Raw genomic sequence first — 12763 nt, 5'->3', positions numbered from 1 at the left:
CTTTTGTGGTGCAAGCTGGAAAAGTGTTTGTTTCTGTATAGGTATCAAAAATGATCCCATGTGGTTCCGTGAGAAACATTCTTTATAACCACCCATTTATACAATCCAGTAAGCAGGATGTTGCTGCAAGCCGACTTGGGAGTAAGATGCGGAGGATGTCTGATTGATGTTCTTGCCTTTGGAAGCAACAGCAGCGCAAGCAACAAGTCGTTAATCCGCGCGTTTCTACCGGTGGTAATTGCTGGCAAGCGCTGAAATTTCTTCGGGCACCGAGACGGCAGAATATCCATTTATAATACCAAAAATAAAATAAAAAGTAGAAAAAAAAACTTTTTCACATCGAAACCGAAACAGAAACTGGTTGTCACCGCCAGGTGGCTGCCGGTAGCTGTTTTTCTGTATAACCCTAATGGCGGTTCGGACGCTGTGACACGCTTCGACGTTTGTTAAAATTCGCTACTTGGATTGTGAGCCGTTGTGAAATGTGTTGTGGTTTGCGTGTGTTTCTTCTTGCTCAAGGGTGCACAATCGCGTAGTGCTGTCGACATACCCTAGTCGAGGCAAAGGGTCATTTTTCTGGTCTCTAACTTTTCAGTCTGTGCGCTTTGTGCAGTGCAGGATGGGTGTCCAGGCACAAAGATGCGTGGAGTGTCGCGGTTGAAAGGTTCGAAATGAGGCCTGGAATATTTTCTTCTGTGTGACTACGTGGTAGAGTGTGCCGGCTACGCAGCACTCGTGCTGAACTCGCACTGGTTGGTGTAGTACCCGTGACACGAAGGCTAACAGCGTTCTGCACGACTACGCAATCGTCTGAAAAGGTAAGCAGTACTCTTGTGCATTATCCGAAGCATATAATGCTCGAACGGTGACCTGTCGTACTGCTGCATTATTCGTGTTCAATGCTCTAAAAAGCATTTAAGGCGCTTGTTTGTCGCTGGCTGGCCAAATGTCGCCTCGGTGAGTTGCTCTGCCAAGAATTGTCGGTACTTGTTTTGGCAAAGTAGTATGCGCATGAGCCTGTTTGCGCGTTTTTTTTTCTTGTTGAGCACAGGATTTTCAACGTATATGACTCGTTCTACGCGTTTCTGCCCATGCTTGTTCACACCACCGCGCACGTTTCAAGGATCGGCACTTTGGCTGCGCGTAAAATGTATGATTGTCTTTCGAGATAGCGTTAGCACTTTGAGGACGCGGGGATTCAAACACTTTCTATGCGCCGCGGTTTTTGCTTGGTGCTAGGCTGTTGAACCTTAGGTCGTGGGGTCGATCCTCATCGCAGTAACCGCATTTCGATTGAGGTGAAATGAAAAAAAAGAATGCCCCTGTGCTGTGCGATGTCAGCTCACGTTAAGAAATTCTAGGTCGTCTAAATTAATCTGGAGCACTCCAATACTATCAGTGCCCATTTTTTGCGTCTGAATTCAAGCCTCACAGTATCCAAAGCACTGTCTCAGGTTGCAGTGCCGATCGCGCTTCTGGTTACCTAGAGTATAGGATCTTGCATTTTGATCACTCTGCTTTAGTTGAAAATTGGTTTCTGAGAAAAGGAAGTGGCGCAATAATTGTCTCAGTTATTACGATGTTTATATCTACGCGTTCGAACGGCCGTTTGCAGATTTATTTTCCTCATAGCATGAATCCTTTATTATTGCTAGGGGAACTGATGCATTTTAAACACGATAGTTTTCCTTTGTGTTGAGGCGTATACTTGGGCAAGTATATTTTTCCTGATCTTTTTACATTCATGCGATATTCACTGTCGGACCGAGTTCGCATGCTTGTTTCTGTATTCCTGTCACACTGATAATGGGAAATTGGTATCTATCTGCAGGTGGCACATCTGTATTCCAGTACGAGTCAGTGGCATGGATTTTGTGGCCACCATATGGAGTCAAAAGCTGTATTGTAAGTTGTTACTGCATTGTGCTTTGTTTTTGTGGTTGTCATGAAGTGTTCTTTTACTTTCATTGCTCTTTTCCTTAATGGTACTGCTTGGAACAGTTTGGATAGCTCTGGCCTCATATGTTTATATGAGTAATATTAGTTGGTCGTTAGAATAGGCCTGTTGCAGGCCATTTGAAGTTTTACATCCAAAATTGGTCTTCTTTTAAATGTTGCATTCTATGCATGAAGTGCGAAATGTGTGCACGTTTTCGGCGACATTGTGTGATACTTTTTCGACTATGAATATTAACATTATGATGCATGCGTGTTAACTTAACTTAAATATTCGTTGTTGTGCCACTCATCGCAGGTCAGAGATGTAAAAAAAAGTGGACACATGAGATAACTGGTTTCATTACTGCTGTCTTGTTTCTGCTAAGCATGGAGAGGTGGGCTATTTTGTTCTGGGTAGAATTATGAGACATCATTCGAGTGTACAAAAACACATAAACAAAAAGAGTAGACACCACGAACCCCGGACTTCAGCTGAGGTTTATTCCATAACATGGGCTTTTTACATGCAAAGTGGTACTAACGATCCCTGGGGCTGAAAGTATTTCCTCGACCAGGTAACAATTATTCAAGGTTAGGCAGAAGGGTATCTTGCCACTCAAGCTGAACGCATCAGCCTGCATGCATGCCAAGCGTGCAAGTTTAGCACTTGGAAGAGCTGCGAAATTTTTGAAGCCTTTTGTATCTCTGCTGAAAAAGAGAATTATGTCAGCAGCCCTTCTGTAGCACTCCGGAAAAAAGAACTAGATTATCTCAAGGCAAATGTGTTTGTTGGGTCAGCCAGGGAGATGATGCATAGGCGTGCCGATGTGTTGAATGTGTGTGGCAAGGCACCTTTGTCCCTATGTTTTTTTTTGTGTGTTTCAGTTTCGCCACCATGAATAATTATCTGGTATATACTTCTCAGCCCCAGGGATCACTAGTACACCTTTGCACATAAAAAGCCTGTGTTGTGGAATAAGCCTCAGTTGAAATCCGGCGTCCATGGAGTTATTATCTTCATCCGTGTAATTTTGTGTGCTGGAATGACGTCTCATGATTCTCCCTTGTTTTCAGTGAATAAGGAGGGCTTCTGGTGTCCCTCTTTTTTGTGTGTGATGGTTATAACAAAGTGGCTGCTCATAAACTGACATTTCGGGCTTAATTGAAGAATCCTTGGGAATTTATGTTTGACAGCATGTTCCATGGGGGCTTTCTTGAGAAAATCAGTTATTTGTTGCCCATTTTACTGCATTAACCATTACTCCTCATCATGTCTCAGAACTCATTGATAATCACAAGCTTTCGAGTAACTGAGTTGTGGGTGAGAAGCCTTCTGACATACTTTAAACTACTAAGGATGTGTGGAACCACATTTTACGAATAAATGTTAGCCAATCCAAACCTCTTGTTTTTATCCCTGACAACCTGAAGCCAACCTGTCAACCATTAAGACTGTAAACCGTTCTGACCCCTCAAACTGTTCTCCTATTTTATTGATGTGCATTTCACAAGAACTGTTAGAGCACGAAATGAGTCTGCATATTACTTGCCACCATAATTCAAACTAATTTTTGTATACCAGTCATCACAGCTCCCATTCTCTTTACTTAAGTGGAATCCAACTTTTTTAATTTACAACAGATTTCCACCCAAATTTAAATTATTTTAGGGGAGTGTCATCGACTTGGATTTCTCGATATAACCTTTTAGCTGCACTCTCATGCCTGACCCCTCATTCTTTGATATTAGCGTAGATTCATTGCTTCCTGTTGTACTGCTTGTCTTATGATTTTGCATATTGATATACTGGGCTTCATATGGCATCCCTCATATCCTGAGTCACTTGGGATGTTAAACCCCCATAAACCAAACCAAGCATATTACCAAAGTACACTAATATTAGCCATTCAATAACAGTCCCTGTCTTTATGTCCCAACCATGTTATTATGACTGCATTATTCAGAAGAATGCCCCAACTATCTCAGCTACCCCGACTGTATTGACTTTTGCAAGACGGATGAATGGGCTTGTTGGTAATTCATCGTGACAAAATAGTACAAAGAAGACAAGAATGAGGAAGAAATGCGACGGCACTAGCGCTGACTTTCAACGAGGTTTTTTGGAAAGCACGTCAAAATATATACATTGTGGCCTAAAAAAAGAGTGAAGATAGGGCGCCTTGTAACATTCACATTGGATCTGTTGAAAACAAAACAAAAGTTGAATATGAAGCATTTAAGAGCATGAACTCTTTCTTAGGGAGTGATAAAGAATGCGTGCACTGAATATTCAGAACCTTTGCTAGTGTCTGTAGCCGATTGCTTTAAGCAGAAGTTGAAACATTCCTGTTGTGCCCTCGTCGAGATTGTAAATCCCAAAAGAACCTGTTGACTTTATTCACAATTTATCGCACTGGCTAAACAAAATAGGCAGTCGAGTTGGCATTGATGTTTTCTCCACACCTATGAAGCTTCAGTACGTGTGTAAGCAGTAAACTGAGATCAGCTATCAGAGTCCCTTCGTACACTGCACAGAAGACATAGTGTGTTCGATCCTCTTGAAATGTGGCTATGTTTACATTGGGCAGACAGACAGGTGTGCCACTGAGAGGTCAAAAAAGAGATCAAAAAATTTCAAAAAACCTCAATCACTGTGTTAGCGCACCTTCTTTATCGCTCGCTAAGGAAGAGTTCATGTTCTTAAATACTTCTTAATCAGTTTTTGTTTTGTTTTCAACACATGCAATGTGGTTGACACAAGGTGCCCTTTGTTCGTTGTTTCTTTAGGCCGCAGTGTTTATATTTTGACGTGCTTTCCAATACACCTTGTTGAAAGTCAGCACTCATGCCGTCGTATCTATTTCTTCCTCGTCCTTGTCTTGTCTGCGTTTTTTGTCACAATTGTATTGACCTCCTTTTCCAGCTCTAGGGTTAATGGTATGGAGAAACCTTAACCAAATGCAGTTCCACATGCTTGGAGCATGTCACAATGCATGCTTCTGGCACCGCAAAGGTACTCGGGTTCATCAGGAGATGCCTAGGCCTGTGTGCTCTTGCCATGCTGTGCAGTTTATGCACAAAAATTTTAACTCCAAACTGAAGTAATTTTTAGCTCTTCCAAATTTGCGCCAAACTGTTTGAAGTTATGCCACCAACTCCCTTAATCCAACAGTGACACTCGGTACAGATTGTGTAATCAGTCATCTCACTTGACCACCAGACATTACTGCATAAAAGGGGAAATCGCTCGTTTAGGTGTATGCCATATACTCCGCATTACTTTTCCACAACTTTGTTAACTTTTGCTGCCCTGCCCCAAACCAGGACGCCACCACCACTAATTCAAGAATTTTTTCCTGTTCTCATTGAAGAATAAATGGGCTACCTCCCCACATTTTCATTCCACGTGGTCCCTCAAAATTCAGGAAATAAGTGATGTCACTTGGAGCATTGATACTGGTTTGTTTTACGTTTTGTTTGCTGCTGTTCTTATTTTTTCGCAACTGATATATCATGAAGTGTATGCCTCTTTTCTGTCTTAATGCATAGTCTGCGACGTCTCAGCTGTGCAACTGCTCTCACCTTTATGATATTACCTTTATATTGTCCCTCTTATTAATACCCCACTAAAAGCCGTCAGAGAACAATAACAATATGACTTTTTTGTATTTTGCTCATTATGGCACACATCACGCTTATTTGTAGGGACATAGGTGAGACCTTTGTCTTGCGGTGGTGCTAGTTATGCTGCTGATGATGATACTTAATGATGAGCGTATGATATATGGAGTATGAACCTCAAATTATTTTTCTTTTTGAGTGTGAATAGCTTCAGTGGTTCTTCCTTTAGGCTCACTTTATTCCTGTGGCCACAATACAGTGCTTACTTTTTTAGCAAACTAATACAGGCAAGGAAAAAAACTTGTGGATCCTAATTTTTACACTTGAATCTTTACTGCAGAGTGCATCGCCCAGTTTTCCAATGCCCTCTGCACCGGCAGTACATCAAGAAGGCTCTTTCATGGGGCCCAGCTGCATTAGCAAGTGGTAAAGAAGAGCATGAAGACTAAATAAAACTGGCTCTACAAGCTTCGGCTTTTTCGAAATTTTTTGATGTCTTATTGTGACAGATGTAACGTGGCCGCATGGCCCCTGCCCCAACATCTCCCAGCCGTCCAAATGTCGCCAGCAGTCCACCATGTTTTCCATTACCATTTCCAATAGGGTTGCGAACTGTCACAGGAACACACCTGCCATTTGGGAAACATCCTTCTTTGAAGGGTCCAGGTTCAGCGTGCCTAGCAAAAGGGTGTGGTCCCAGCCACACCCTTCTTTGCAGGGTGCAGGTTCAGCACCCCTAGCAATAGGGTGTGGTCCCAGCACCCCACTTGGAAGGGTGCAGATGCAACACCCCAGTCAAAGGGGTGTCAATATACTCATCCCTAGGGTGCTCCTCATGCGACAAGCCATTTACACCCTTAGGGGTGTAAAATTTTTTACTGTGCATGGGCCGGAATCCTGGGGATCATCAGTTTCCTAATGCGATCACGCGGTTTTATCTCAAGCTGCCTCCGTTTTTCTGCCTCTGCGCGCTCACGGCGTTTTGTGATCTCTTCCCAGGCTTCATTGGCTTCCTCAGCCATTACATTCTCCTTCCGCATGATCTCAAGAATCACATGCTTTCGTCTTGCGAGGCCTAAATAAATGCCCAACTATTCACAAATTTTTATGAGTTCCTTCACTTTGAAGTTCTCCATCGCGCATAATAACCTCTAGTAGCTTGCCCTTTTCTTAGAATTCCCTTGCCGTTCACTACTATAGCGCTACTAGCACGACACGCGCAAATAATTCTTTCCAACAACGCCTCGTTTACTCCCTCTGCACCAGCTTTCGTTTCAAAGCGCTCCGACTTGGCTCGAAACAGCAAAGCTCTCTCTAGTGCAACACACAGCCCTACTCTAAACTACAATCACGTGTGCTAGAGCAGTCTGGCGAATTGAGTGGAAAATATAAGGCACTCACGCGCCGAGGTGCCTGACGCCGGTCGATCCCGCAGCATCCACTGTTGGGATTGGGGATCCCAATGCTACCACCACTGTTGGGACTGGGCCTCCGAGCCATGAAACGGTCGAGGCGACGGTGAGTCAAAAGAAGTTTATGTACAATGGCTTTTACATGATAGATACACGGGCCAAGAGCCCCACGGGCTAGCAAAAAGAAGGCGGGCGGCGCCCGGCGGCGAGCGTGGAAAGCGAAGTTTTTATTTTTTTGAAAGCAACAAAACTACAAAACAAAACGGTTGAACTCAAGGGTCTGATTATTCAAGCACATGCGCAGTGCCGCTGCACTGAGCACGTCAGTAGGGCAGCCACAGCGATGAAACTTTATTAAAAGAAATTTTAACGAGGTATTTAACAGCACAGCGCGAATGCTCTCTTGTAACTGCTATGCGTGACGAGATATTGGTTTTTATTTTTCATCGCAATTCAGTTACGCGCCGGGAGCTGTCGCGAGATGGCGCGACCGGTTTTCCGAGTCGCATTGGCTGGAATCCTGCGGACAGTTGGGGCAGGAGAAAATCTTTTCACTTTTTTTGCGTCGCTGTGGCATGCAAGCTTCACCGCCGCGCTCACTGTCTTCAAGTGCATGGTCACGTGCTCGTCGCACGCATAAAGCCTGTTTCACATGCCAGCGAAAATGCTAGCGAATCCTGTAGCCGCGGCGGAAAAACATGTTTTGAGTCGTCGCTGCGACGACCGGCAAGGTTTCAACAAGTTGGAAATTTTCGCTGCGACGCGCCGCTCAATCGCTCAGTCGCTTGCATGTGAACCGGCCTTAATGCGTGCCACGGTCCGCAGTGGTGCCCCGCAAGAGAAATGAAGAGGATAAGGAATGCGGGTTTGCCATTTTCCGAAATCTTATGCTCAGTGACAAAGCTAACGAGGTCATTTCTAAGCTCTTCAACTGTCAGGCAAACCAGTCACTGTCTAGGCTCAAAACTCAAGCAAAAAAGTTGTGTAAGAATCTAAGTCTTGATGGGGTAGTGAAAGCAATAGAAAGTACCAAGCAAAATCACCTCGAGATCTCTTTCGGTGCTAAAACGCACAAACCGGACGTCCATCTAAGGGTAATCATTTCAGAAAATGACACTTGGCACAAGTCTGTCGCCTTATTTTTACAAGAGAAACCAAACCTATTAACAATCCAGGATCCGTGCCTGATAAAAAAATTCGGAGAAAGGGAGACTGAAGCACTTTTTTTTTGAAAATCAGGTTGGCAGCGGTGTCCTAAAGTTTTTCATGCTGCATGATCGAATATCGAACCTAAATAAGTCAGAAACAAGCGCAAATTGCTTTTTTTTTCGCAGAAATATGCGGTCAGTGCCGCGGGGCACACCGGGCGGCGCGCCGCCGCCGTGATTGGTCAAGAGGTCGCGACGACACTTTGAGGACTGGAGAAGCTGCCGATGCGGATCTTGCTCTGCGTTGAGCGCAGACCGCAGCTTTCCGTGGCGGTGCAAAAGCGAATGTGGCGACTATTTTTTTTTACTGACCCCTCCAAAGAAAAGCATACTACAGTTTGTTCATTCCACGTATCACCTGAAACCAAAAAAAGACGCAAGCGAAATATTCTACGCCTAGCACAAGCATGCGCCAGCTTGAAAGACGCATGTGCAGACCATTCGTAAAAAAGTGCCATAACAACCTCGGCTGGTATTCTCGGAAAGGAAGGGGTGCGAACAATACTCAAGTCAATTGCCACCACCGGATGCATCCTGGCTGGCCCGAAAGAGCGTCATCCTAAAGAAAAGGCCCATAGCGTTTTGTGCAAACAATCATGTTCTCAGTACCCGGCGTTGTGGGTTGGGGCAAGAAAGTATTTCAAGGAAACGATGAAGCAGCACAAAGTTGTGCGCTGGAAACAAAGCCAAATACGCGCACAAGGCTGCTGCTTCACTCGTGGCGCGTTCAGCAGATGCCAGAAAATATTAATCGGTGCCTCGGAAACATTCGCCGTTCTAGATCTGCAGTTTAGGTTCAGTGACCAGGTGGTCAGTTATTAAGTTTGTTTTAAAGCCAAGCTGCAACTCGCCCGCTGCCACAACTTGATGAGAATGGGCTCGGCAGCACTGCAACGATGCCAACGTACACTCACCTACATCGTCTCTTTGTCGTGCAGATGCTGATGTTCGCGCTCGTGCCTTTCAAGTAAAACTCTAGTTTGGGCGAGTTGGTTCATGATGAAATAAAAACTGGTATGGCTCAAGAAACGGGGACACAGAAGGCACACAAAACACAGGACTGACGCCAACTCAGACGTGAGTATCTTGCAGACGCGCCTGACGTGCCCCCAAGATGGCTGCAGAACACCGAATAATGACTGAACCTCCAAGGGAACTATTTTCCGTTTCAAGCAGTAGGAGACCACTCGAGACTGGCACGTTGAGACAGCAATCAGGTTGAGACACGTAATGGCAGGTTCGGTGCGGAAGCTTCGAAAGAGGAAAGGGCCCATTGTAGGAGAAATATGGTCAAGTAAAACTCTAGTTTGGGCGAGTTGGTTCATGATGAAATAAAAACTGGTATGGCGCAAGAAACGGGGACACAGAAGGCACACAAAACACAGGACTGACGCCAACTCAGACTTGAGTATCTTGCAGACGCGCCTGACGTGCCCCCAAGATGGCTGCAGAACACCGAATAATGACTGAACCTCCAAGGGAACTATTTTCCGTTTCAAGCAGTAGGAGACCACTCGAGACTGGCACGTTGAGACAGCAATCAGGTTGAGACACGTAATGGCAGGTTCGGTGCGGAAGCTTCGAAAGAGGAAAGGGCCCATTGTAGGAGAAATATGGTCAAGTAAAACTCTAGTTTGGGCGAGTTGGTTCATGATGAAATAAAAACTGGTATGGCGCACGTCAGGCGCGTCTGCAAGATACTCAAGTCTGAGTTGGCGTCAGTCCTGTGTTTTGTGTGCCTTCTGTGTCCCCGTTTCTTGTGCCTTTCAGTCCGCTTGCTGGTGGTGTTGACGCGAGAGGAGCCATCGGCAGCACTCTTCAGCCGGGAACGTCGTCCTCTTGTCCCCGGAACTCCGACCCTCCGTCCTCCATCCCGGCCGGACCGCAGTCAGCTGGCTCGCTCGAGTCGGCACAGTGCCTTCTTCGTGCCCCCTTCAGCCGGCCTACCACGGAATACTGCACGGACGCCAACTTTGGTTCCTGCCCGAGTACGGCGCATGCTCCAGTCTACCCGCCCACCCTCCTCCCAACGATAACCAGCATGACTACGTCACCAGAGCGTGCAAGCTACTTAAGGACTGCATCACCGCCCGCGCCGCTTAATGGGCTCGGCAGCACTGCAACGACGCCAACGTACACTCACCTACATCGCCTCTTTGTCGTGCAGGTAAGTTATGATCAATCGCTATTTGCGCGGCGTACGCGTTATGCGGCCTTGCTAGTGCTGCCGAGCCCACAGTGTTGTGTCGCAATTACCTTTGAATGTGTTGGCGTCATACGTCAACTGCTGATCTTGTCGGGTGACGTTGAGGTTAACCCGGGTCCCAACACCCGCGGCGCTGCTCCGCAAGATAACTCTGACATAATGGAGGCTTTGCAAGAACTGCGATCTGGCCAAGCATCTTTGTTGTCAGAAATGAAAACAATTGTTGCACGTTAACTGAAAACGACAAAGCACTGGGGGAAATAAAAACCAGACTAGCAAAGATTGAAGATGATTGCGCAACATTTGCCGCAATAAAAACCGATATCAGCGATGTTCTGGAACTTGCGGAGCACAATGCCGGTGAAATATCAAACATTATGTCTAAGCTGGTGGATTACGAAGACAGGGCGCGCCGCTCGAATTTATTATTTTTTGGATTAAAAGACACTAACCCTGAAACATGGGCTGAATCTGAAAACTTGATCACGACAGTATGCAAAGAAAAACTAGATATAACAATCAGCCCCACAGACATTGAAAGATGTCACAGATTAGGAAAATTTGATGCCAACAAAAACAGACCAATCATTGTTAACTTTGCTCACTACAAAACAAAAGAGAAAATTCTTTCCTCTGCTAGCAAACTAAAGAACAGTTCCTACAGTATTTCGGAAGATTACTCGAAAACTACCCTCTCTGCCAGGAAACAGCTACTTGCATTTGGTAAATCACAAAGTGAAAAATACAAACTCCGCTACAATAAGTTAATCATCGGCAGCACTACCTACATTTATGACCATATTTCAAACGAAGTTGTTGCCCGCACCCCATAGCTACTACGTAATCCTCCGGAAAAGCCTAAGCTCCGCCCTTTGTCCATTCCTTACACTAATATTCGCAGCCTTGTACCGAAGTTAGATTCCCTCTCAAGTCTTATACGCACTACCGAGATCAACATAATTGTACTAACCGAAACATGGCTAAATTCAACAGTAGCAGACTCCGAAGTAACTTCCATGTTTCCTGATTTCAATATCTTTAGACGCGACAGAATTAATAGGCGAGGAGGAGGTGTACTAATAGGTGTTCATCATTCTTATCCTTGTTCCGAGATTAAACTTGATTCCCCTCTCGAACTCCTTTTCATTAAGTGTCATGCCTCGTTCCCTCCTGTTATCATTGGTGCTTGCTATCGGCCCCCTGATCTAACTGATTCCTTTGTTGCCCACTTACACGAAGCACTCCGCGTGATAACTGCGTCCTATCAGCACATACCCATTCTTTTTTATGGTGACTTCAATTTTCCTGACATTACCTGGTCCGATCTTCCCACCATTACATCAAAAAATAACATTGTAAGTGACTTTGTTAACACGTGCCTAACCTTTGGCTTGTCTCAAGTCGTATCTGAACCTACTAGGCAAACTGATCATTCCTCCAACATTCTCGATCTCATTCTCACTTCCCACCCTGATAACGTTTCTACGCCACTTCATTTACCCGGACTTAGTGACCACTCCATTATACTAAGCACATTTTCATTCCAAGTCCCAAGTTTGAAGAAAACCAAAAAACACTTACATTATACGACAAAGGTAACTACGCTGCCATGAACACAGAACTAACCGATTTTGGGGCGTGGTTCGTCCATGACTTTTCAAGCCGGTCGGTAGAAACTAATTGGTCCCTTTTCACACACAAAATGCATCAACTAATAGATAAGCACATTCCTACTCTCACGATCACAGAAAAATCATCCTCACCGTGGTTTAACAACGATCTGAAGCGCCTTAATAACAAGAAGAAACGGCTTTTCCGTACAGCCAGACGTGTGAACACTGACTGCTCATGGAAAAAGTACCATTGTGCTGAAAAAACATTCCAATCTCTGGTAAACCAAACTAAACGTTCCTTTTTTTCATCAGTATTACCTTCTATGCTTCTCACTAATCCTAACAAGTTTTGGAAATCCATTAATCCTTCACGCAACACACCTTTTACTTTACATGATGAGGACCATAATCTCATTCCGGAACATGATGTCTGTCGCGTTCTAAATTCTTTTTTCTGTTCAGTTTTTACTAACGAACCGGACGGCGAATTACCGCACTTCCCTGTCTTCGATCATCCAGCTATGCCAGACATTTTGTTCGATAGCAATGGTATTAGGAAACTAATTGAATCATTGAAAGTGTCATCGTCATCTGGCATTGATGGCTTGAACTCTAAAGTGCTAAAAAATACTAAAAACGTGGTTAGTGTCATTTTGTGCCATCTTTTTCAACAGTCATTATCATCAGGCGTGCTTCCGCAAGACTGGAAAATCGGTAAGATCGTTCCAGTACCCAAGAAAGGTTCATCGTTTTCATGTAAAAACT

At 44.8% G+C, this 12763-nt stretch overlaps 1 long non-coding RNA gene across 1 annotated transcript; it reads left to right on the top strand.

The window, feature by feature from the left end:
• The first annotated feature begins 229 nt into the window (after positions 1-229).
• Positions 230-6044, top strand: LOC149369696 (uncharacterized). Its single transcript, XR_016289366.1, has 3 exons — positions 230-818; positions 1832-1905; positions 5900-6044. It is a non-coding gene; the product is annotated as an uncharacterized LOC149369696 (long non-coding RNA).
• The last annotated feature ends 6719 nt before the right edge of the window (positions 6045-12763 follow it).

The sequence above is a fragment of the Amblyomma mixtum genome, chromosome 1 (assembly GCF_055824585.1).
Source record: "Amblyomma mixtum isolate Tamu chromosome 1, ASM5582458v1, whole genome shotgun sequence".
Lineage (NCBI taxonomy): Eukaryota > Metazoa > Arthropoda > Arachnida > Ixodida > Ixodidae > Amblyomma > Amblyomma mixtum.
Note: the sequence above shows the minus strand (reverse complement) of the source record. Positions and strands in the feature narration are given on the sequence as shown.